General features: G+C 43.2%; 1 long non-coding RNA gene and 1 pseudogene across 1 annotated transcript in view; one reads left to right on the top strand and one right to left on the bottom strand.

Moving 5' to 3' along the window:
- The window catches only part of LOC139703090 (uncharacterized), a 639,290-nt gene that overhangs the window by 406,520 nt on the left and 205,230 nt on the right, over positions 1-27,540 (bottom strand). The window lies entirely within an intron of this gene.
- On the top strand, positions 23,701-24,125 carry LOC139703308 (ubiquitin-conjugating enzyme E2 D2 pseudogene; annotated as a pseudogene).

Here is a 27,540-nt window from a genome sequence, read left to right as displayed (position 1 = left end):
GTGAGGACACAATTTTAGAAGGCCATTTGTTAATATTATCTTTTTGGGGTACCAGAGATTGAACTCAGGAGCACTTGACAGTGAGTGACATCCCTAGCCCTATTTCATATTTTATTTAGACAGGTCTCACTGAGGTTTTTAGCATTCCTTTTTGCTAAGGTTGGCTTTGAACTTGTGATCCTCCTGTCTCAGCCTCCCAGGCCATCACGCACAGCAGTTACAATGATTTTTGACAAAAGATGCCAAGAACACACAAAGGGGAAAGTACAGTCTCTTCAATAAATGATGTGTAGAAGAATTAAATTGAACCTTTATTTCAGACTGTATACCGAATCAACCCCAAATGGATTAAAGACTTAAACATAAGACCTATATCTATAAAAGTACTAGAAGATACACAAGGGAAAATCTCCATGGCATTGGTTAATGCTGTGAAATTTTTGATAGGACCCCAAAAGCATGGGCAACAAAAGCAGAAATGGACTGAGATCACATCAAACTAAAAAGCATTTACACAACCAAAGAAACAAATAAGCAAAGTGAAAAGACAATTTATAGGAAAGAGGAACAATATTTATATCCTTCCATCTTATAAGGAGGTAATATCCACAATATATGAGGAACTCAAACAGCTCAATATAAAGGAAAAGACCAGATGAAAAAATGGGCAAAGGACTTGAATAGACATTTCTCAAAATAAAACATACAAATGGCTAAAAGGTGTATGAAAAATTGTTCAGTATCATTCATCACCAGGGAAATGTAAATTAAAATTCAATGAGATATCCCCTCATACCTAGTAGCTGGCTCTTATGAAAAAGGTGAAAGAGCTGGGTGCAGTGGCACATGCCTGTAATCCGAGCTGCTTAGGTGGCTGATGGAGGAGGATCACAGTTTTGACAGCAGCCCAGGCAACATCAACATATTGAGATCTTGTCTCAAAATACAATTTTACAAAAGAGCTGGGAATGTAGCTAAGTAGTCACTTACCATGCACAAGGTCTTGGTTTCAATTACAAGTCAAAAAAAAAAAAAAAAAGTTTATAAATGTTGGTAAGGACATGGAGAAAATGGAACCCTTGAAACTGTTGGTGGGAATGTAATTAATACAGCCATCATGGAATGCATTATGTATATTCCTCAAGAACTCATAACTAGAACTACTGCATGATTCAACAATCCCACTGCTAGATGTAAATCAAAAGGAAATGAAATCACTATAACAAAGGGATACCTGCACATCCCTGTTCATTACAGCACCACTCACAACAGTCAAGACATGGAATTAAGTTATGTGTCCATCAATGGATGAATGGACAAAGAAAACTGTATACATGTGCAGGATAGAATACTATTCAGTTTTCAAAAGGGAATCCTTATCATTTTTGACAACATGTGAACCTGGAGGACATTATGTTAAGTCACAGAAGCCAGGAACAGGAAGGCAAATACTCATGATCTCATTTGTATGTGAAACTTGAATATTCAAACTCATGAAAGCAGAGGGCATAATAGTGGTACAGTGGTAGTATTTAAAGTTAAAACTGTACCACTATTCAGTATCATCTCAAGGAGAAATGGTCTCAGTGTGATAATTGCACCAAGGTGGTAGGAGATCATTCTGAGATACATGCTGACATATTCAAGGGTGATGCATCATAATGTTTTCAAGTGACTCAAATGATTCATTATAGGCACAAATGACACACATAGGAACAGTAGTAGCATTTACCAGTAGTTCCAGCCACTTGTGTGGCTGAGGTAGGAGGCTTGCTGGAACTCAAGAGAAAGAGGTCAGCCATGGCAGTGCAGCGAGACCCCATCCCTTAAAAATATAAAATGAGACAAGGGTTGGTGGCAATTGTTTGTAATCCCAGCAGCTTGGGAGGCTGAGGCAGGAGGATTGCACATTCAAAACCATCCTCAGCTATTTAGCAAGGCCCTAAGCAACTTAGGAAGACCTTGTTTCAAAATTAAAAATAAAAAAGGGCTGGGGCTGGGCATGGTAGTGCACGCCTATAATCCCAGCAGCTGGGGAGTCTGAGGCAGTGGGATCTCGAGTCCAAAGCCAGCCTCAGCAACTTAGGTCCTAAGCAGTTCAGTGAGACCCTGCCTCTAAATGAAATACAAAATAGGGCTGGGGATGTGGCTCCATTATGTACTCCATTAATCATATGGAGTACCCCTGAGTTCAATCCCCAGTACTCCCCTACCTAAATAAATAAATAAATAAATAAAAGGGCTGGGAATGTGCTCTTTGGTAAATACTTCTGGGTTCCATCACTGGTGAAACAGACAAACAAACAAACAAACAAAAACACTATAAAATGAAATGAGATAAAAATACTCAAAACCATAAAATAGGTGGGTTGATGAAACTAATGGGATGTAATGTTAACAACTGTCGAGTCCAGATGAAGGATATATATGGGGCCTCCTCGCTCTTTGCTTGCAATTCCTCTGTAGGTCAGAAGCTTTAAAAAAAGAAAAGCTGGGACAGGAAATGTCGGGTAGGGATTGGTACTGCAACTACAATGCCACCCCACGGTCTGAACTGGCTTGCCAAGAGCCAATACAACCAGAGATTCACAGCAGTTCTGTTGTTGAGGGCCTGGAGGGATGCCCCAGAAAGGGGCATGCTGATTGGCTGGGGGAGGACCAATGAGAAGGCAGCCATGTGGGCATCCAAGGCGTGTGAAGCCAGGCTGTGTTTGAGAGGATCTCCTGCCTTGTCTGTGGTGATGGAGTTCCAGAAGCACTAGCTGCTTCCATGTGACTCTGGTGACCATCTGTCACAATGGCAAAAGGTGCGACTTATGCAGTTGAAGGGGAGAAAAAAAGAATATCCACACACTTCTGCCCTAGTCAATGCTTTATTCACTCAAATTATTTAATACAATTTCACTCTATAGGTTCTTAATCAAGAAAATGACAACCCTTAATGCTAGACATTGCAATAGACATAATCAATTCCCAGCAAACAATTCTAGATTAATTCTAAGCCCTGCAAACACACTTAATCATGACAGGCCCATGACAGACATTCCCTCTGCATGCTAAGCTCAAATGTCAGATCAAAAGTCTCAAGCCTTAGGCTTTAAGTCCAGCAGATGCACACTCACTCAGACTGAGGTGATCAGATCAGGAACCAAGGTAGGCTTCTCCTGGGATGGAGCTGGTTGAGGAGAGAGTAGAGAGAAGTCGCGGCTCTCACCATGGTCAAGATTTGACTGTAAGGTTTGAGGGAAGTGAGGAGGATGCAGAGGATCAGGCAAACGATGAGAAGAGTTGGGGTGTCAGTCCAGGTCCTCATCAGGCTCTCCAGCATGAGGGCATCAGTGTGGGCTGGCTGAGTGTCTGTTCATTTGCTCCATCACTTAGACTAAGTTTTGGGGCTTCTGACCACTCTTTCAATCCCTATCAGCTGCCACTGGGTTTCTCAGTGACATCATTTGCCTTGGGGTTAAAGCATCTGGTCTGGTGGTCCCCACCCTGATTTTCTTGCCTTTCTCCCTTATGGGGTGAGGTCAACATGCCAGAGTTTGTCAGGTGGGAAGAAGTGACTTGTTTGTGCCAGAGGGCCATACTGGAGGCTCCATAGGTGTGCCTGGTGAGACTGCAGGTTTCAAACTGGACTTTTAAAATGCAGTTGCTTAGGCTAAGGCCTAAGGCCATCCTTATACACTCTCTCCTCAAACCTTGATGCTGGGACTGGTGACATGAACTCCACTGATGAGGCTTCAGTTCAGGGAGACACTTTTGGACCAGACGGTGAGAAGCCTATAGGTATCTGTCCTACAGGTCCCAGAGACACACGGGGCCAGGGACTGGGCCTAGGCCTTCAATGGGGCCATTGCATAGTGAGGAGGGCAAGGGCATCCTCCCAGACACTGAGGGCTATGAGTTTGACTTGGAGGCCCAGTGGGAAGAGATAGAGGTGACAGGGGCGGTGTTTCATGGCTGAGAAGGCAGGCTTGGCTCCTGGGCTTACCAGAAGGGGATGATCTGAACTATGTGCTCCACTTCCCTGTACAGTTCATGAACACCGTCCAACAGCTGACTGGTCAGGATCACTGCAGCACCTAGAGATTCCCATCTGCAGAAAATTGGGTGGATGAACTGTCTGCCATTTGTGAGGACACAGGCAGGCTTCCATGGGAGAGGAGCGCTGGCCCCAAGCTGGGTGTTTGCGCAGCAGACTTCTGCTACCCTTCTGAGACACCCCAGTGGTCCAAAGAATGGCCAGACCTGGGGGAAGCCCAAGAGAGGCACAAAAAGTAGGATGATGGGATGATATAGCTGATGAGGATGAGCATTGGCCCCAAAGGAGGAGACCAGGCCAGGCCCAGAAGCTCTAGGGAACCAGGAGACCCAGGCAGATGTGCCAAGTCCATAGCAAGGAGAATTTCCTTCACATGCCTGGTCCTCTGCTGACCTCTGATGTGTGAAAACTTATCTTGGCCATGGAAAGGCAAGCCAGTGATGATAATGGGCCAAAGAGAGATGCACTCTCACAGGCCCAAGTGAATAGGCCTTCGTGGTTGTCCTCCTCCTCCTCCCACACTGCCCTTCTCCTGCCCTAGACCACAAATCCTGTTCCCTCTGCTCCTTGCTGAGGGGTTTTCTTTGGGAGCCTGTTGTCATTGAAATGTCCATTTGCGATCTCTGTAGTCAGGGCTGATATCAAAAAAATATCTGGTAGGTGCCAGTCCCTGTTGGTCACACTTGGTGTACTTCCTGCCTCCTCACCAGTCAGCGGCTAGGATGGAAAGTGGAGCCTGAATGCTAACTTGGTCAGGCGACCCCTGACACATTGGGCTGCACACCTTGGGTATTTAGTCTCCTCCCTCCAGCTCTTCCCCCAGGGGTCTGACCATTCTCAATCCCCCTAACACCCACACTCTGCTTCTGCCTGATTCAGCTCTACCTCCTTGCATGGAGCTGATTGAGGGAGACCTTGCTAATGAGATGAACCTTGGAATCCCCCCTTCGTTCCCCACCTCATCTAGCTCCTGTGCACACAGGATCATACTCAACAGGCACACCCACTAGGCCAAGTCAGAAATTTCTGCATGTGCTTTCAGCACATAGGCCAAGGACACCTTGTCTGGGCATGCGTTGTGGGGAATTCAGCATTGGTGACCAGAAAACCAGGGTTCCCCAACCACTTGGAAGTTCCAAGCACATGGACTTGAGCCAGAAGGGCCTCACTCACAGAGGCCCGGCCCCCTCTGGTGAGTTTTGTGGGTTAGACAGCATGGAGAAAGGCAGGATCTGTAATCCTCTGGCTCTGTCACATCTGTGGACCCAGCCTTGGTCCCAAGATTTCTTGCCTGCCCACACAGTGAGCATATAAATAATTGGGTGTGGGCAAGCGTGGTGTCAGGCCACTTGGTCCCCTCTGTGGGTTTAATGATGTGGGGGTGATATGTAGCAGTGCCCCAAATACCAACTCCAAAAGTAGATTTTTGGAGGAACACAGCCCTTTCTTTAGTGTATTATACAGCTGTATGGCTCTTATGAGGGGCTGGCTTTGACTGCATCTCTGCTAGTGCCCAGCTGAGAGTCACAGTACTAGGGGGCCAGAATGGCAGCTGGGGCTGACCCTGGGCAGCAGGGAAGGCAGGCTCACAGGGGTGGGCTGCTAGTCAGAGCAAGTGCAGTTTGCTGCCCACAGAGAGGGCTGCTGCCTCAAGTGTGACCCAGCCAGGCCCTTTCCACTTCACACCTAGGCTGGGGGACTTGATTTTGTGTCTCTTTCAAGTGACCAGGAGCCAGCTGTGCACACCCCATTTCTGGAAAGGCGGAAGCAGCCACCTGGAGCACAGGGTTGCTTCCTGGTACTTCTTTCTCTAGCCCCTAGAAATGCCCACCAAGCTAGAGGGTGTGCTCCCGGCCCGGGATGAGCTGACTTAAGTGCCCCCTCCCATCCCACACCATAGGGATGAGAGGATGGAGGGAGGCCTCCTCCTTTCCTCTATGGATTTCAGGTTGTGCTGCAGCTAGGCTTTTGGATATGGGGAGTGTGAGAGTTTGGGGTGAGTAGGAGGATGAGGAGAGAGGAGACCAGAATCCCATTCTCATTTCTTTTTGGTGTCTGCTGGCTTAGTGTGTGGCGCCACAGAAAGAAAGAAGAGACCTCAAAGAGCAGCTAGGCATGAGGACTCCCAGGTGGGGCAGGGGCGTGACAGAGGGAGACCTTGGTGTCTCTGAGTGGATGAGCCTGTGTTGGGCTGGGCCTGCAGATACAGGCAGCACCACAAACATGGACGTTCTTGCAGCTGGCCTGGGAGTCCTCTGGGTGTTGACTGCTGAGGCTGTGTACAAAGAGCCGTGCATCAGGTGAACTCCATGTACTCTGCCATCGAGTCCCAGATGACTCCTTTACTCAAGACCTTTGCTTTTCTTTTATAAAATGATTTCTGTAGTTTCTTTGATGTGTGTTTTTTTTTTTTTTTTTTTGCCCTAGGTTTGTTTTAAATTCTTTCTGGATGGTTCTGCCTGCCCAAGTGTTTGAGCACTACTGTTACATGTTGTTTCCTTATAGAACTGTTTCAATGGTGGGTGAGAGCGTCATTCCCTGGGCTGCTTGGACAGGGGCTGGAGGGGAGTCAGGTTCCTGTGTTAGTGGTTCAACACCAGGAAGTGTGAAAGGGACAGTGGCCAGTAGCCCATGTTTCTGAAGTACTCAGTTATGTGTCTCTCTTTCAGTGCTCTTGCAGTCTCTGGATAATAAGTCCTAGGACCTCAGAAATGAGCATTTGGCTTATCACATCCCTTTCCCACAGTCCTGGCTGTGTGGGAGGGCTGTGGGCTGACTCTCTGCTCTGCTTGTCAGGTGGAACAAAGCATCTAAGGGTAATCGAATCCCCTGGTACCTGAGGAGCCCAGGTGCAGCGGCCAAGCTGGTTCCCTATCTCTTCTTCAGCCAGGGCTGCTTCTCTGCCCCCACTTTTGGGTTTGCACACCTTAGCTCATAGCAATTTTAAAATATAGTGCCTCTCATATTTTCTGGTCTGCACTTTCTCTGAGGGACTGTGCTTGGGTTGGGAGAGGAGAAGTATGAGGAGATGCCCCTTCCAGAGAGGGTTAAGAACAAATACCCCTGGCATTGTGTGGTGGGCCTCTCCCTAAAAGGAGTCTGGGCCCATAACTTTGGTGGCTTGGCAGCATGGTCTGTTTTGTCCTTGATGACATCTGAGGTTTTCAGCAAGTCTCACTGTGAAAACTGTCATGTCTTAGGGAAATTATGAAGGACCTCCCCTGGCATGTGGAGATGTAATAGGTTAGCATATCCACGAAGGTGAGAAGACAATACTGAAGGGAATCTTTGTGTTCAGATGACCCAACTCTAGAAGATGGAGAGTTGGCAACAACACTAAAGGCCAGAACTCCTGGGGGTGTTCTGAATTGACCAAGACATACAGTGAGAGGAACATTGGATGCTACGTTCTTTCACATACTGAGTCACACGTTGGGAGATATGCTGGAACACCTCGAACTCTCACACACACTGTTGTCTTTGCTTCCTGATGGACAACTAGGTGTCCATACCCTGAGACTACTCACTCCTCGGGCTGCATCTTAAGGAATTGAGAAAATTTGACCCCAAATCCTTAAAAAACAAACAACAACAACAACAACAACAAAAACAGGCCCCATCCTTTTTTTTTTTTTTGCTAATTTCATGAGACACTTTCTTCTCTGCTTTTTGGTTAAAGGGGCATTTAGGCCCAATGGGTGACCTGGAGAAAAGCTCTATAAACCCCAACATTGATGCTTGCTCCAGCTAGATAAGCCCCTAACAGAGCTCCAAAACTATCATAAGCCAAAAACATAAGCATAAACCGGGCAGTGTGGTGAGTGCCTGTAATCCCAGCTGGGAGGAGGAGGCAGGAGGAAAGGGATTTCAAAGCCAGCCTCAGCAAAAAAGAGGTGCTAAGCAACTCAGTGTGACACTGTCTCTGAATAAAATAGAAAATACGGCTGGGATGTGGCTCTGGGGTCAAGTGTCTCTGAGTTCAATCCCTGGTACCTGCCCCCCCTTAATACCATAAGGCAGACATTTTATTGTCCATGTTTTAGAAAGCTGAAAGGAGGCTTCTCAGGTTGGGAGGACATAAAAGTGCTTTTCATGTGACTCATTGAAGGCCTACATCTGATGAAAAAGAAATGAGATTAAAATGATTTCTCAACTACATAGTTCTCCAAAATATGTTTATCCTAACCCTTTCAAAAAAGAATTTCCATTTGTAAGGGTGTCTCCCTCTATCTATTAGCTCTTAAAATGGGATGAGATATTCATTACGTTCACATAAGAAGCCTCATCTTTAAACATTTTGGTTTTACTAGGCTTTTGTCTTCCCCTTCCCAGTGACATTTAGACTAATTTCTGTGTCTATTTTGAGATATAAAATTTCTGCTGTGTTTTAACAAAGTCAGACCTTTGGAAGTGTGAATTTAAGATTAATGATTGCTCAGAGACATGGTATATCTGAAGTCTAGCTTTTAAAAGGATGAAAATAGGAAATCTAAAAGTCACAAATTTTTGTTTTCCGTCTATAGCTTTTGTTTTGTATACATGTGTGTATTGTATGTTGCATCTACATGGTACCAAATTTGCTGGCAATAAATAAGTACTCATGAATTTATAAAGATATAAACCCAAATGGCCTTTTAAATAAAAGAAATCTTTGACAGATAAGTTAATTTAGTTTTGCTGGTAAGATAAAAGTAAAGATTTCTTTAAAATAACTAGCACACACTTTTTTTTTTTTTTTTGGCCTACATAACTATCTAGTTGGGACTAAAGTTGTGTCTGTTGCGATATTTAAAGCACAATGTCTGTTTCTTTTAGGGTTTTCATTGACAAGAACATAATACTTTTTAAAAAAATTTTTTTTAGAGAGAGAGAGAGAATTTTTAATATTTATTTTTTAGTTTTCGGCGGACACAACATCTTTGTTTGTATGTGGTGCTGAGGATCGAAACCAGGCCGCACGCATGCCAGGCGAGCGCGCTACCGCTTGAGCCACATCCCCAGCCCAAGAACATAATACCTTAAAATAGCTTAAACCATTAACTATACTTGTCTGATATCTTGGTTTTCATGCATAATATAAACATAGCTGGTAAAATGGATAAAATGGATAAGTAATGTTTGCTATAAATTAGATGAACATTTAAAAATGTATTTGTTAGGAAACAACTAAATCTTTTGCATTTTTTTTTTTTTTTTTTGGTACTGGGGATTGAACCCAGGGGCATTCAACTTCTGAGCCACATCTTCAGCCCTTCCTATTTTTTTTTTTTTTTTTTGTTTTAGACAAGGTCTTGCAAAGTTGGCTAGGGCCTTGCTCAGTTGCTGAGGCTGGCACTGAATGTGCAATCCTCCTGCCTCAGTCTCCTGCTTCACTGGGACTACAGGCATGCACCAGAGTGCCCAGCTCATCTGAGACATTTTTAAGTTAAAATACTGAAATTTCAGTTGCTAAAAATAAATTCCAAGACTCTTTCCCACTATTGTAAGATAATAAAAGATAGGGCTTAGGTTGTAGCTCAGTGGTAGAGCGCTTGCCTAGCACGTGGGAAGCACTGGGTTCAATCCTCAGCACCACATAAATATAAACAAATAGATAAAGGCATTGTGTCAATCTACTACTAAAAAAGACAAGAAAATATGTATTTGGTTCTATTAATAATTGTGTTCTATGATTGTTTTTAGCAAGCAAGCAGCAGGTTTATTGCAAAAGCCACAGTAACAGACTTTCTGGAAGAGAAGGGGCCCTGGAGCCAGGAGTGACATGAAGTTGTCATATATGGACAAAACAGTATCAAATTGCTTTGTTTCTTGATTTTCACTAAAAATCAAGGTTACTGAGAGTTAAAATTCCAATTAACAGATGGAATTCTATATGCAAAGGATACAAAGACTATAAACCTTGTTTATTGAACTGCTCTAGCAAACAAAGTATTTCATCTTGTTGAGAAAAGGAGTAATTTGTCTAAATTCAGGAATTTTGTAAGGATTACTTTAAATTGTAAACTAAAGAAAAGAAAAAGGCAGAAACCAATCGGTAAGTAGGAGCAACGAGATACAAGCATGCACTGAGCTTGAGGACATATTTTGGGAGAACGTTTTTGGATGAGAAAAGATTTTGTATAGGAATGTAAGATTTTTGTCCTACAATCCAGGATGGGAAAAAGAGAAGACAAAACTAGGGATGTAAATCAGTTGCAGAGCGTCTAAGTAAGCTTCAGAAGGTTTCTGAAATGAAATTGGTATGTGTGGTTAAGTTAGCTTTAGTTGCAAGTTTATTTCAGGGTTTCCATTTCCTCCTCCTCCTCCTCCTCCTCCTCCTCCTCCTCCTCCTCCTCCTCCTCCTCCTCCTCCTCCTCCTTTTATATGAGGAATGAACCTAGGGGAGCTTAAACAATGAACCACATCCCCATCCCTTTTTGTTTTTTTATTTTAAGACAGGGTCTCATTAAATTGTGTAAACCTTGTGAGGCTGGCTTTGAACTTGTGATCCTCCTGCCTCGGCCTCCTGAGTCACTGGGATTACAGTCATGTGCAATTGCACCCTGATATTACAGGGTTTTCTAACATTAACACTTATTGTACTGATATGAAATCAAAATTTAATTTTCTTTGTTTAAAACACCAAGGTTTTACCTGGGTGTGTGGGGGTGGTATTCATCCCAGAGACTCAGAAAGCTGAGGCAGGGGAATCACAGGTTCAAGACACACACACACACACACACACACACACACACACACACATAGATATAGATATGAATTCTATGTAGCTGTGATACTGGTTATTATGGGCTTCTTTGTATGTCAAATGTATTTATGTTCCCCCAAGTATTGTATGTCAAATGTATTTATGTTCCCCCAAGTATAAGCCTTCTAGAATGCAAAGTTTAAGAAAAGACTTAACCAAGTTGGAGTTATCGAAATGAAAATTATTTGTGGCACAAAACTTTTCAAATTTATGTTGTATACTCCTAATTGTATCACTATCATTATTTTTGAACAAGGATAAATACAAGTGCGCAAATCCTTGGCAATCCAAATTGTGCCACCACAATAAGGAAAAAAAATAAAACCCAACAACAACAAAACAAAACAAAAAACAAACAAACAAACAAACAAACAAAAAACGTTGGGCATTGGTCACCTAAGGAGTTCAGGAAAGATTTGCCAAATGACCATCCTCACCTGGGATAAGGCTCTGTTTCTTGTCCTGTTCCATGTTAAGATGGCTCCTCAAGTAGGCTAAAATTAAGTCTGTTCAAAACAACAAAATTTTTGTTGTGATCTTAAAATTAAATGAAATAAAAGGCAAAGCTAAGTAAAGGTATCAGGAAAGTATAAAAGATATTTGAATGTTGTCAAAGGGTTTCAAAGAAATCCAACTTATGAAAGAGTTTATGTGTGATCAAGTTGACAAATTACTGATTGGTTTTTGTAGAGGCTAAACAGATATTGAAGGTACATTCATGTTAACATTAAAATACACTTTTGGTTCTGATTTATGGTACAAACAATATGCTTAATTCTTGTTGATTTCATTTTGTATTTTTCCTTGTAAAACTTTTCACTCACAGTTTCCTATGAATGTTTTACAAAAGTACAACTTCTAATGGAATAACCTGAGTTAATTTCAGATAATGAGCCACCATCCACAGAACAGATAGGATACGACAGTGACTCCCTGTACTAAAGCTGATTCCAATTAAGTGGAATGGGTAACTGTAAAATTACAGAAGTTAAAAGGAAAAACCTCTGCTCCCATTTTAAGATCGGTGGAAATGGCCTTCTGCATGCTTGGTAAATATAATGTGGTGACCAAATTAAGGAAAATAAAAGGGCTAAGAAAAAATAGTCAATATTTTGGATCTCACTCTCCAAGGTTCAGCCAAGGACCCAGGGAATGGTGTGCACCCCTCTAAGGCCCTGCAGTGCTGGTGAGTCACCCAACCTCCTGATCAGGTGGATTATGAGGATCCTAGAGAACAGAATGCCAACCAATGTGCATTCTGCAAAGAGGGGGTCAATGTAGAGGGAAATATCCCCAACACTTCCAATGGAAGCCACCAAGTCAGCAAGACCCTGACCCATGCTGACAGACAGCATAACTGGTAGAGAAAGACTGAAGGAGCCCAGAGGCCTCTCACAAGTTCCTAAAAGAAACCTGTGAGGATCCCTGACCCACCTTAACAGTAGCTAGGAAAGACATTAATTTTGGGCCAACATAGAGATTATCTATTTGGGCTCAAACACACAGCAGGAAAATACAACCACAGATAAATGTACCAATGTGAGGGTGGAAAAAAGGTCAAAGGAAGGTCATGCATGGGAATTTGAAAGAGAAAGGAGATGATTCTTTTAAAGGTAATTTGAGATGTGTACTTGTGTCACCCCTACCAAAAGTAAAAAGGATCCTTATCATGGGTGTCTGGTAATAACCACCAAAAGAGACTGCCAAAATCATACGTTTGTCCTGAGTTATCTTGAATCAGATATAAGCGACCTGCTATTAGAAAAAAAAAATCCAGATCTAGAGGTGCATAGATGGTGCACCTCAGGATGTATAGATGTTAGGCAAGCAACCTTACTTGGCTAACCTCACCTAGCTGTAACCGCCATGAAGTATTTTTGGCTACTCTACTGCTTGAACTCCTAGTGACACTTCTTTCTTCCTGATTACAACAGTTCCATGTTAGAATGATGGCAATACAAGGATACTAACCCATCCCAACAGCAGAGACTCATCTCTCTCTGTCTGCATTAGATCAGGCAGAGACCCTCGATGCCTGACTAGGCAGGTCATTACCCCTTGCCAGCTTGAGGCAGCTCTGGAAGATGAACCTTTAGTCTTCCTTGACCCTGAAGGGATCTCAAACCTGCAGGGGGAAGAAGATAGAACTTTGGGGATCCAGAAAAGAAAAGATACACTAAGTCTCAAAATAGAAGCACCAGTGAAATTCAGGAGATGCCCATGGACCTTTTGCAATGCCAAAGGAGCAACTCACAAGCTACCCAGCACTTGCTCTGGGCCCAAGCCCTTGGGTGCTTGGGTCCAAGTCCTTGTTGTTGCCCACAAAAAGTAACATGAGGACAACTTGTGAGCACCATAAAGACTGGTGCAAACCTGTCTAACTCCACCCTGACTTCTCCTCTGTTCCTGCCCTAGCCACGGTCCCTCTGTAAATACCCCGTCTAAAGAGTTGCTGTCTCTCCCTCTGGAGATGGCCTGCATTCTCCTTGAATGTATCTTACTTAAATTAGAATTTTCCATTCTCATGACAGTGGCAAAGGACAGGTGACATTGGTTATGTGTATGTTGGGAGAGACCCCAAATGAAATTAAGTTGTCCAGCTTCAGGAACATTCCTCACCACATTCTCTCCTCCAGGGCTGGCAGGCCACAGTTGGCATTATAGTCCAAACACAGAGTTGCCATTTCGCTACTGGCAGCCTAGCTCAGGTTCCCTGCCTGGATCCTGGATGGATGGATTTCACTGACTGCCTGTACCAGCAATAGGCAAATGTTCAAAAAGGGGAAAATGGATCAATTATACACAGTGTGATCAAACTGTGGAAGGCAGCTAGACAGATCGCTTCTCCACTAGTCCCAGAGAAATGGTTATAATTCATAGTATCAAAAGCCAAGTGATATATGTATATATATATATATATATATATATATATATATATATATACACACACACACACACACACACACACACACACAGATAGGTTGTGCTTAGCCAGATGATATGTCAATTTTAATTTCCTTGGCACTTGTCCTCAGCAGGAAGAAGTAAATGCAGTTGTCAGGAAGTTGATATTAAATTTAAAGAGGATCTGTTACAAGAATTGCATGAAAGTTTTAGAGGAAACCAAAAAAGTCTGCATGATATTTACTTTATCATTTGAAAGTGGATCTGGATGGCCAAGGAGAAGCCCAGCCAGAACATCACACAGTGCAACAACATCGCCAAGGCCTCAAGAACTGCCCCCCAAGAGAAGGCCTTGGCAAGCAACTCACAAACAACCCACCAAGTGCTCTGGGCCCCAGCCCTTGGACCATGTCCTTGCCCACAAGGACTTTTAAATGATAATCCAAACAGAGTTTTCATCTACACAAGCATACATAATCCATTCTGAATATAATATGCTCTCAATTGGTAAATAATTTTGCAAACATGAAATGATTGCCTGCTATCGTGATTTATCAGTCAAATGAATCAGAGTATTGTACATTAAAAACCAACTGAAAAACACCTTAAAGCCAGCTATCTATACTAAATCAAGGGAAAGCCTGCTATGGAATGATTTGAGTCGACCAGAGTAAGCCACCTGCTACAAATTTAGAGCCTTTCTAAGGTTATAATAAAATAGAATCAGATAATGGAGGCTTTCAAAGGGGGACTCAAGTACAGGGATTGTTTTACTGGGTGAGAAAGTCAGGTAACAGTTCAGCTAAAAACTTACTCACCAGGTGCAACCAATCTGGAAAGCAGTGTGGAGACTCCTTAGAAGACTTGGACTGGAACCACCATTTGACCCAGCGATCCCATTCCTCAGTCTATACCCAGAGGACTTAAAATCAGTATACTATAATAACGCAGCCACATCAATGTGTGTAGCAGCTCAATTCACAATAGCTAAACTGGGGGAGCAACCTAGATGCCCTTCAAGAGATGAATGGATATAGAAACTGTGGTATATGTACACAATGGAATATAAAAGAGATTGGGCAAAGGGGAGGGAGGGAGGGGAGGGTGTATGGGGGCAGGAAAGTTGGTGGAATGAGATGGACATCATTATCCTAGATACATGTAAGACTGCACATAGGGTATGACGCTACATTGTGTACAGCCAGAGAAGTGAAAATTTGTGTTGCAATTGTGTACAATGAATCAAAATGCATTCTGCTGTCATATAAACCTAATTAAAATTAAAACAAACTTACTTGACCCAAGGTTGGCCATTATCTTTCCTATGGGAGCCGTGAATTCCTAGATGCCTTAACCACTCCTCTCCTTCACTGTCCAGCTTACATGAGGGTATGTGAGAAGTTCCCTGTGAGGTTCACACTGTGTATACATGCATAGCAGATTTCCCTTCTGTTCCTCTTAAAACACCTTTTATTAAAAGAGATATCCTGAGGCAATTAACAAGGCAAGCATAAGCAGCCTTCTACCAATTCACTGATATACACATGCTGCTCAGGCTTTTTGCACCAAGTGATAGCTAAATATAGCCAATACCTGCAGTTTTCAACTATACTAGAAAACCTAAACTCTGCCTGATTGCCCTCACCCTTACAATTAGTATGAAGAAAATCTGTTCAGTCATAACCTAGAAAATCATACAAGGGAAGACTAAAGACTGCTCTTTATCAGTAAATCCTTTTAATTCCAAACACCACTTTAGTCTGGGGTATCTAGTAACTCTCCTAAGGGCATTTTAATCACAAAGCTAGAAAAAACGTTTTCAAAATAAGTGTGATTTTTTTAGTTGAAGTGACTTTTTTGGTATTAAAAGTGCTATGGATATTCTAGGATGTGTATGGCACAGTGGACTCAACTGGATGACTTGAGTAAAATGCATCATGCGTTGCTATCGGTATTTTTCCCTAAAATTTTGTCTAGCATAGCCAACCCCTTTGACATATTAAAATCATCCTGGCGAAATCAGTATGACATAAATCTTTCCTGACTTCACCCCACTATGGCAGCTTTTAGCGAAACCTCAGTGACTGAGTTACAAAATGCTCAATCAAGTTTTTTTTTTCCTGTCTAAAAATGGAATTCTGGGTTATGCTCACTCATGTAAAATCCAAGGTAGTGTAATAGAAATAATGGCATCAAAATAGAGGTGGCTTATGTAGAAGCATCTCTGCTTAAATTATGCTTTCAAAACTTTGAGGTGCTAATGGTTATGATGAAACCAGGCTGTGTTCCATTTATGAGCACCTTATTACAGGACAGTTACCCTGACCTTGTAATGGAGTGTGCTTTCAATTCAAGAGAGAGTAATATGGCTGAGACAGGAGGATCAGGAGTTCAAAGCCAGCATCAGGTAATAAGCAACTCAGAGAGACCCTGTCTCTAAATAAAATACAAGAGGGCTGGGGATGTGGCTCTGTGATCCTGAGTTCAATTCCTGGAACTGCCCCCAAAACAAAACAAACAAAGAAAAAACAGAGAGCAGCAAAAGCTTGAGAGCTGGGGTTGTGGGGGAGAGAGAGAGAGGAGAGAGAGAGAGAGAGAGAGAGAAGGGGGGAGGGGAAAAAGTGCCTAACTATATAAAAAAGATTTCAAATTTTAAATTAAGCTAACTACACTTACATGTTAGAGTTAACAAAATCTAGATCCTGTCTACACAGATTTAATCGAATTATTCATGGTGCATACTGTTTCAATAACCACAGTGTAAACGGAAACAGCTTACTCTCTACTAAGTAGGGTCCACTCTGGGAGCTTAAAGCTCCATTGTAAACCAATGGAATTTTGTTGTTTTATTCATGTGGTGGTTTTGCAAGGCACTCTGTAGGAACTGGAAAACCTGGACTGACTGGTGAAGAAACCCTGGAATGAAACTTGAAGGATGATATGAAAGTCATTTGGGGGCAGGATGCTTTACTGAATTGTTTTTAGCCAGGCTATCAAACATCAGGAAGGATTCAAGTTGCAATTCACAGGAGAAACGAAACCTCGGAATGTCCAAGCGGATACTCTGAGTAATCTGGAAAGCTGCGGAGCCACCGTCAACAAAACGACGGAGAACGAATAACCGGGGTCCTGGCAAGGCCGTCTTTTCGCGGGCATTTCTCGAGGTCTTGGCGACGATGCCACGCTGAGTGACGTTCTTGCTGGCTTCTCCTGGTCCTTCCGGATCCGCTGCTTCGCACCAACTTCGCGACACCGGCCCCGGCCAACCACCTCCTGGCTCCCCTGCTCGCTTTGGGACAGCTGTGAGGCTCGGCTCACGTTCCTGGGCCACCTGAGGAGGCCCTCGGGACCCGGGCGCTGGCTGCGCCCCCGGCCTAGGCACCAGGAGCTCCGGGCGTGGGCTATGGGGCGGGGCCCGCAGGGTGAGCGGGAGCACGGAGCTGGCCACAGGGACATTCTCGCGCCGCCACTGTGGCCACCGCCAGGAGCGCGCAGCAGAAGAGGAAGCAACCACAAAGACCCAACAACCCGACAGTGCAGCCAGCAGCAGGAGACCATTCTTTATCTTAGAGATAGGCCCTGACACATGTCTTCCAGTAGCACACAGGTTTCCGTGGAATGAGTTAAAAGACCGCTCACAGAGTCAGGCACAGTGGCTTCCCCTGGAAGTCCCAGCTACTTGGGTGGCTGAGGCATGAGGCCGCCTGGAGCCCATGATTTCACAGCCAGCCTAGGCAAAGCAGCGAGACCCCATCTCAAAAAAAAGTGAAATGAAGGGGCTGGAGTTGTAGCTCAGTGGTAGACATAAAAAATAAATAAATAAAGATGTGTGTCCATCTACAACTAAAAAAAATTAAAAACTGAAATTAAAAGAGAGAAAATTTTAAACATTTGCAAACACGTTGGAGGAGGAATGAAACAAACGTGGCAATTTGTGAACAAGCAATGAGTCCAGGTGAAAGACATGCAGGGGCTCCTCACACTTTCTTTGCAATTCCACGGTAGGACAGAGATTGTTAAAATTAAAATCTGGGGTAGACAGCATCACTGCATGCAAAGAACACTGAACAATGCCTTCAAAAGTTTCAGTAGGAATTATTTTCAATTCGACATCCAGCTAACTATTAATCAAACAAAAGGGCAAAATGACATTTTCAGACTTGCAAATGTCAATGTGAATATTTAAGTGACTGTGAAGGGATCCTTTTATACACAGAGGTATCTTTTTCTGGGTTTAAAAACACTTATAATGGGGCTGGGGTGGTGGCTCAGTGGTAGAGCAATTGCCTTGCACACATGAGGCACTGGGTTCGATCCTCAGCACCACATAAAACAATTAAGTAAAACAAAGGTATTGTGTCCATGTTCAACTAAAAATAATTAAAAAAAAAACAACACAACACTTATTATTTCCAGGCCAGGTAACACACATCAAGAATCCCAGCTACTTTAGAGACTGAGGCAGGAGGATTGAAAGTCTGAGGCCAGCCTGGGCCACTTAGCAAGACTCGCTCTCAAAACAAAAAAATAAATAAAAAGGACTAGGGATGTAATTATGTGGCAAAGAGCCCTGGGTTCAAAAAAAAAGACCCCCCCCCCCAAAAAAAAGAAAAACATTTATTACTTTTTAAAAGAAAATTCAAAACCTAGTTTCCCTGAGATTCAAATACAGCCTATGAATATTATTGTGTTTTTAAATCTAGTAATAAGCAAACACGGTTACCTTCGATTTTTCCTTATTGTTTGTTAATTTAATTTGAACTACTTCCTTAAAAAATCCATCCTGCCAGTTAAATTAAATCCCATATGACATTTTGAAAATAATTTCTATTTTATTTTGCTTTAAGGCACTTTAAATTCCTGGTTCAAGTAAAACTTTTTCAAATACATCTAATAAATCATTTAAACAAGTCTGTCTGTCTGTCTGTCTATCTATCTATCTATCTATCTATCTATCTATCTATCTATCTATCTATGTATCTGGCGTAGAGGAGGATATTACAGATAGTTTTATTCCAATCAGTTGAAAATGTAGACAAAGGTCACCAAACTCTGGAAAACATACCTGGCCAAAACTGATGCAAGAAGTAGTAGCGAACCTGAATCAATCCATAATGATTGGGGAAATATGTCAAAAATGCCTCTCCGTAGGCCCAAAGGCAATGGGGCCAAACAAGAATGAACTGAACCCTCTAAAACAGTGGGCCAGAGTGAACCGTTTATCTTTATAAATTGATCTTGTCACACATGTTTTATAACAGCAGAAAACTCACTAATATAGTATGTGTATATATGCGAGGGAAGAGAGAGAGAGGGGTTTTAAGGAACTGGCCTAGGCAGATTTGGGGAATGGCAAGTCTGAAATATCCAGGGCTGGCTAAAGGCTGAGAAACCAGGGAAGAATTACTGCTGCAGATCAAGTCTGAAGGAAGTCTGGAGCAAAATTCCCTCTTCCTTGGGGACATCAGTCTTCTTCTTTTAGGGTCTACACTGATTAGATGAAGCCCACTCACATTATGGAGGGCAAACTGCTTTACATAAAGTCTACAGATTTCAATATAAATGCCATCTTTAAAACACCTTCACGGCTACATCTAGACGGGTGTCTGACCAGATATCTGGGCACTGTGGTTTAGCCAAGGCCACATGTAGAATTAGCCATCACAAGTCCCACACTCCTCAAGTTGGTACTGATGCAGACCTCTGTATACCTTCCTTAATCTTCAAATGAAGACATTAACAAGGCTGTATTTCTGCTGCCTAATAAGATACAACACTCCTGTGTACAACTAAAAATGCACTCACATTTTCCCCAGAAGAGGATGCAAAGTCCTTGGGAAATATGATATTCATTCTTCTTCTTGACTGCTGATAACTTAAATAAAACGATGTAAAGGTAAAAATATTTAACTACTGTGATGTAAACGCAATACATCTTACAGAATAAAAGAACAAGACAGGGGAGAAAACCAAGACCAGATATATAAACTACAAATAAAATATAAGTATATATGATACGTATATGTGTATATAAATACATACACTCACTGTATATATTAGTCAGGGCTCTCCAAAAAAATGGGAACCATAGATTGTGCATGTCCATTTGTTTCTTCATTTTCTGGAATTGGCTCATGCAATTATGGAGACAGGCACGCCCCAAGATCTGTAGAGGGATGTGGCATGCCAAAAACCCAAAGAGCTGAAGGTTTAATGCCAATCTGAGTCAGAAGGTCTCCTGAGGTCCAGGAGAGCCAGTGGTGTAGCCTAAGCCAAAGGTTAGAAGGCTCAAGACTCAAGAAGAGCTGATATTTCAGTTCAAGTCTGAAGGCAGGAAAAACTCCCACATCCCTGTTCAGAGGCAGGCAGACAGGAAGAATTCTCTCCTACTTGGGGGAGGGTCAACTGGTTGGTCAATCCAGAACTTCACTGATTGGAAGAAGCCCACTCACATTTTGAGAGCAATCTGCTTTACTCCGTCTACCAATTTAAATGTCAACCTCATCCAAAACAGAACCACCTCACAGAACCACCCATCATAATATTTGAGTATCTTGGCACATTGTGCCCAGTCAGGTTGCCTCGTGACCTTAACAATCAAAATACTGTTACACCTATTTATATATTATATATTTTATAAACATACACAAAAACATTCACAACAAAAGAAGGAAGTATATTCAGGACAATAATAGTCCTCATTTCTGTAAATGGGTCTCATCATCATACCTGGTACTTATAACTACTTTCTGCCACTCATTCCATGTTCTCTTTACCTTTGTCAAGCACTTCATCTGTGGCAGTCATCCTGGGTGGCCTTTTACTTGTGTGATAAAAACTTTCATTGCTGAAGAGTGGTTCCATTGTGTTTTTTAATTAACTAAATCAAAGGACATGGTATTACTGAGATGCCCGAAGGGGTCTCTCATATACCAGACACCCTTCCATGCCTCCATTTCAGGGTAGCAGTCCAATTGTTCCCTTGGTTATCAGGACCAATCATTGCCCACAATGAAGTAGTAATTACTTCATTTTCCTTTTGATTCAGAGGCCTGAAGAGCCCAAAGTAGCAGGTGGGAGTCTGAACTTACAATTCAATGGACCCATTGCTGGGCCTCCTGGAGGGTGTATGCTGCTCACATTGGAACTAAGACCTCTGGGACAGCAGAGTTCATGAGGTCATAGGGACAAGAAGCAAAAGTTTTGCTGATGGATCACTAAGGTTAATAGTGACTGGGCCACTCCCATTTCCATCCCTTGATTTCTAGACCAGGGAATCCTGGCTATGATAGAAACAGCAACATATATTGGACACTGGATAAGAGTAGAAAGAGCATCCGGGAGGCAGTTGCCCAGCCCTTCATGGATTGTGACCCATTTTGCACTTCAGCTTGATCTTCCTTCAAAAGGTTCTATCAACCCAGCTGCTTCAGGAAAGTGGGGAATACAGAAAGACCAGTGAATTTCCTGAGCATGGGCCTGTTACTGCACTTCATTTGCTATGTGCTGAGTTCCTTGATCAGAAGCAACTCCATGATGGTAGATAAGGCATTCTATAATTTCACAGAGGATAGGTTGTGCCACAGTACGGTGCTAAGGGAAGGCAGATCTGAACCCAAAGTAGGTGCCTATTGCAGTAAGAACAAAACACTGTCCCTTGCAAGAAGGAAGCGCTCCATAAAAATCAACATGCCACCGGGTAACTGCATGATCACTCTGATAAGTTATCACATATTGGGACTCAGTGTTCGTCTCCACTGCTTGAATGTTGAGCTCACAACAGTGGTTATGGCCACGTCAGACTTGGGGAGTGGTAGCACACGTTACCAAGTCCGGGGTTCACCTCTGTCCCTGCCAGCATGGCCGCATTGTTCATGAGCCCATTGGGCAATGAGAAGAGTGTCCGGGGAAAGAGAGCAAGTGGTCTCCCCAGAAGGGGTCATCCTTTCCTCTGATTATTAAAATCCTCCTCTTCTTGGGTCTCCATTTGGTGGACAAGGGAAACAAACATCTTCATGTCTTTTTGTTGTGTATTTTTGGAGCTGGAGATAGAACCCAGGGCCTTGTGAGTGCTAGGCAAAACTTTTACCATTGGCTTATACCCCCACCCCTTCTTCCCAGAGTTCTGTGCACTGGGAGGATTTCTCTTCATAGATAACCTACAGGGTTGTCCCCAAAAGGGTCTGTGTGCTGCAGCTCTCCAATTACAGACAGTGCTTGCATATCACACAGCACCTTCTGTTAACCACACCTGTCAAACTGATCCCAGGGAACTTCCCATGAGCCCATAAACACAGGCTGGGAGACAGAGTTGTATGGCAGGAGCGGGGACCACAGACACTTGGGCCACTTCATGTAACTTGTGCTTTCTCAGCTTGTCTGAGCCCAATCACATACACACCACTTCTGTTGTTTGATGGTGGAGTGTTGCCATGCATGCCCAGTGTTATGGCTGGTGGGTCAGACAGTACCCAGTTTGTGGTGAGACTAAGTGTACATATTAACTTGATGGCCATGTTAAAACGTTCAGTCTCCAGTAGGGTCCTGGTCCACAAGTTGTCTCTCAAAAGAACATAATGTATTCATGGAGGGTTTGGAGGGGGTTTGTTCCAAAATCCTAAGGGCTTGTGCTCTAGCTCATCTATAGTACCTTGCTAAATTCTCCAAACAGAGAATCTCTCTGACCCTGGCAATTCAAGTGCCATTCGATCTGCTGGATGATATGGCCCAAGTGTTGGAGCAGGTAGGAAGGCTGCCTGGACCTGTTGCAGAGCCTCCTCTTGTTCTGGACTCCACTTAAAAATAGTAATTATTTGGGCTGCTCAGCAAAGGGGCAGAGTATCTCCTTCCAATTCAGGAGAGGTTGCTCCAAAAATCCAAAGAGACCCTCGACACATTGTGTTTCATTCTGTATTAGGAGAAGGGCCAGATGCAGCAGCAATTTACCCTTCACTTTAGCAGGGTTCTCTTGACATGAGCCACATACGTGAGCCCCTAGAAATTTCGTTGAAGTAGAAGCTCCTGAATTTTTGTCAGATTCATTTTAGAGCCTGTGTTAATCGGCTTTTCATCGCCATGACAACATGCCTGGTGCGGACAACTGAAGAGGATGAAAGACTTAAGTGGGCTCAGAGCTTCAGAGGTTTCAGCCCACGGTTGGCTGTGTTGGTTGCCTTGGGCCTGAGGGGAGGCAGAAGACAGTGGCCTAAGTGTGTGGTGGAGGAAAGGTGTGCAGATCACGGTAACCAGAAAAGAGAGATTGTGGGGAGGGAAGGGAGGAAGAGGCCCGAGACAAGAAATACCCTTCCAGGACACTCTGCCATTGACTTTTCTCCATCAACCAGGCCACACCTCCCAATGATGATACCCAGCTATGACTCCCTCACTGGATTAATCCTACGATGCGTTTAGAATGCTCAGGGTCCCGTTGTTTCCTAAATGCCCCACCTCTGAACATTGCTGTGTTGGGGAAAAAGCCTTCCATACATGAGCCTTCGAGGGGGCAAGCCAGATCCAAAATAAAACACAGCCTGGGACATGCAGATGTCATGCCAGTAAGTCCAGAGTAGCTGCTGCATCTTGCCCACTAAGTCCCACTAGCATGACATCATCAATATGAGAGACCAGTGTAATGTCTTGTGGAACAAAAATTGATCAAGATCTCTTTGATTTAAATCAAGACGTGGTGCTGGGAGTAGACGGACCAGCTTTGCCAGCTGAAAACAAGCCGTCTCTGGTGGTCTGTACTAATAGGTATGGTTAAACATGCATGTACTGTGTGGCTGTGTGGTACGCGTCAGCCCCTAGGACGGGGGAGGCAACAAAAGCTATGTGGGGAGGAGGCCGGGGCCACAGCTTGAGGGAGGCCCCAGCCCCTCTACACTTGTGTCTGGCTCAGCCCATGTGAGAAGAAGAGACAATCCTTCCCTGCCGCCTGGATTATCAAGAATTTGGGCTGGAACTTTGAGTACACACGAGATAGTTAGGAGCCAGACAAAAAGCACAGACTATGGTGCCGAAACAGATTTATAAGCAACTCAGTGATTTGGCCGGTGACCCTCCAGCACAACGTTCTGCACGTCCTGTTGGGGATGATATGTTTTGTTGTGAAGCCACAATTATGGGACCTAATGAAAGCCCATATAGAGGTGGTGTATTCTTTTTGACAACTCATTTTCCTACAAACTACCCCTTTGAACCAACTAACATTGCATTTACAAGAATTTATCATCCACATATTAATAGTAATTTGTCTCAATATTCTAAGGTCACAGTGGTCTCCTGCTCTATTTCTAAAATTTTTTCATCCATTTGCTCACTGCTATGTGATCAAAACTCAGATGTTCTTTTTGTGCCAGAGATTGCACGGATCTATCTGACAGAGATAAGTACAACAGAATGTATCAGGAAAGGACTCAGAAGTATGCCATGTGACACTACCTTAAAGTAAGAATAACCTGCATTATAGCTGGAACAAACTTTGAATGACTCTTCCTTTTTTGATTTTCTTTTCTGGCTGCTCCCCTATCAGATATCATCTTTTTAAAAGCTATTTTTCATTTACCTCCCACCATTCATTCACATGCTCACCTGAGAAGACTTAAGTTCTTCCAGCTTTGGAAAATAACTGCTTTTGGAAACTATAAAGTAGTTACAAGAGAACACTTGCCCAAGATTCAGAATGTAACAAACAAACAAACAAACAAACAAACAAACAAAAAACAACAACTGGAGCATGTGTATTATGTGGCCAATGTCTTCACACTAAATTGGTTATGAGACTAAACCATTCCTCACTGCTCTAACATGCTGAGGAAATCATCTGAGGGGGAGATGGATGCTCAGTTGTCACATCAAAGCAAGCTGCATTATTCTAGCAGCATCCATTGTGTTAAAACCTTCCACTATCAGAGATTTGACATACTTTATGCTCATGTGGCGGCAGAATTGATATTGAATTTATAGCATCAGCAGAACAGAAAATGTGATGTATTTTATACATATCAATAAAGGAATGAGCTGTTTTTGTCCCACAGAGAATGAAAATTGGAAATTAAACACCCTTTGTATTCCAAAATACGGTCTCAAAACATTTTGTAATTTTAGCTTAAATTGTTAGGAGGCTTGGAGCTATTAGTTAATCTATCTTCCAATACACTGTTTAATATAGTGCTGAATAAATGATGCAAGTTGTCAATGGATGAGTGATCAACTAATAGCTCTGCTAGTAGTTGATTTATATTTCTTCAATAAAATTGCATAAACCAAACACACACAGACACATACACACACACACATACACACACACACACACACACACACACCACATCAGTAACTGCACACCTGGTACCAGTGGATATTTTAATCTGCCCAAGCAATGAAACCACTACTAATAGTACCTGCGATTGGAGTCATCATCGGGCTAACCTTGATTTCTGTACTGGCAAATAAGCAAATTAAATGGTGATGTGCTGGGAATCACCATCCCTGCATCCTTAAACTCCTCAGGGGTGGCACTGATCTCTGCAACACCACTAGGAATGCAGAATTGAATTTGGTGGACTCTTTTCCTAGGTGGAACTAATCCTGCAGCCTTCTGAGATGGGAGGAAAGCTGTTGGTTCTTTGTCTTGAGAAATGGAAGAATGAGGTACTGGATATGAAGGCTGAGAGCAAAGTAACAGGATTCATCAAAGTAGTAGAAAGAAAAAAAAAGCTGAGCCTCCTCAGAGTTAGGGGTCCCAAGAGTCGGTTGCCCGGAGTGGTTATGGTCAAGAGGTTTATATGATAATGTTAGGGGAGTTAGTTAGCTCACAGGCTAGAGATTGTAAAGAAGTGGGTCTTTGAATCTAGTTACACCAGGATACCTGGTGTTCATGTGCCCCCTGACCAATCAGGGTGTTGATCACATTCAGCTTCTTCTCAGGGACTGGTTCAGTGTTCTGGAGCATATCTTCTGGCTTTAATGGAGTCACTGGTCATGAGCTGTCTACTCCAATTGTAAACTCTGGGGGTGGGGTGGGGTTTAATCCTGTCTGCCTGATCCATTTCTATCTCCTACTCTCACTTTCACTTGACATTTCCCACAATAATAAGGGGTATTCCTCTCATGGGGAAACAATGAGGGGATTCCACCAGCTGTTGAGTCTATCTATACCAATTTTGCATACTGAGACTGGCAAAATAACCAGAAGTTGGGTTTTGAGATCCACTGGACCCACTGGATTCAGACCTGAGCTAAAACTCCATTATCTACCTGACCTCCATCATCCCCGACTCTGACTAGTGGACCACAGTGACTCTTCTGGAATTGTTGCAGGATTCTCACACAGAGAGATAGGGCACCTGGGTGTTCAGCAGGGAGCAGCATTTATTAGTACTGGCACTGGCTCAGCTGTTTGGTATCCAGAGTCTGAGCCCCGAGCACACTGGCGTGTTTTCTTATATACCCCCTGTTACATGCTAGTTCCTTTGTCTTCCCTATGTGATCACATACATCTTGAATGGGCACTCTGTAGTATAAAGTTGTAACATAGTTGTGACAGTGTCATGCACATCAAGATGACGGCAGAGTTGCGCCTATGCACAGAGTGTGCTGTGTCTCCATTTCTTTACTTTGGTGGCGCATGTTGATGGCACAGGTGCACATAGATATTGAGTGCATCTCCTGGCCTTTCTCTCTCTTCTGGGAGAGCTCTTACTACCTTTGATGTTCGAATTCCTTCAGGGTCAAAGAGCATCATCCTGATTTAATGGCTTCTATTTCCGTAACAGCATTACACATGCAGCCATTTTTCTTTCAAACACAGCCTCCTTTAGACTGGGGACAGACCTTATAACCCAGGGTAGCAGGCAGGATAGGATTAGGCAGGCCTCGAACATTAAAACCACAACACTTATAAGTTTTGAATCCCACAAAAGTTGAAAACCTTCCTCCAAATAATTCTCCAGGTTTCCAAACTTTCAGGTCTGGACCAGACCATGGGTGATCTTTCTCATCCAGTCTGTAATTTCTTCTATGACCTTGCCTGCTTCTCAATTTGTAAGCAACAGTTGCTCAGCTTAAACTTCCCACATACTCCACCTTCAGAAGCAGGCAAGTAGTCTAAAGCTAAGCGGTTTTGATAGATAGCATTGTGCATTTGAGTACTCTGTGTGGCCAGTAAATTGCAGGCTTGGGCAGTCTCATTAGTTATCATTTCAACCACAGCCTACAGCCTAATGATGTGATGTAATATGTAGATGGGAGTTTGGTTGCTCTGGGACACATCCTCTGCAGAGGTGGCTGGACCATAATAGTGAAGTATCCACTCAGGGGCCACCTGTCATCTTTCCTGTCACCAAATGCCAGGGCTTGTGGCAGCTCTCTTTGGACCCCTTGGTCTTCCTATACTGGGACTCCCAAGTGCTCCCTGCTGGTTAGTGGAAGGAGGAAAAAGGAGGGCGAATTGTCCACAGTATACAAGAGTCAGACTGGGATTGGGGCTGAACTTCATAAATCAATGGATCTTGTTCCAAGTCGCCATCTGCGAGCTTTAAGCATAGGTGGCCCTTCCACATATCCAGTAGAGTCCACCTTGGGCTTGCCATTTGATTTCTAAGGCAGCATTTTCCCAGGCAAGTTTGAGGTTAGAGAAATTCGACAGGAGGTTGAGATGTGGTTTTGTGTGATTTTAGGATTCTCACCATTGGTTTTTCTGGGTAATTACATTATAGAATTTTTTGGCCCAGATATGTTAAGGTCCCAACTGAAATGTTAAACTGTTTCCCTCTTGGGCAAGACAATATTTTCCAGTAATGAAGTTGTGAGGAACCAATCACCAATAGTTGAATGGGAAACATGGTTCCAC

The sequence above is a fragment of the Marmota flaviventris genome, chromosome X (genome assembly GCF_047511675.1).
Source record: "Marmota flaviventris isolate mMarFla1 chromosome X, mMarFla1.hap1, whole genome shotgun sequence".
Lineage (NCBI taxonomy): Eukaryota > Metazoa > Chordata > Mammalia > Rodentia > Sciuridae > Marmota > Marmota flaviventris.
This window is presented reverse-complemented; position numbering and strand designations above follow the sequence as displayed.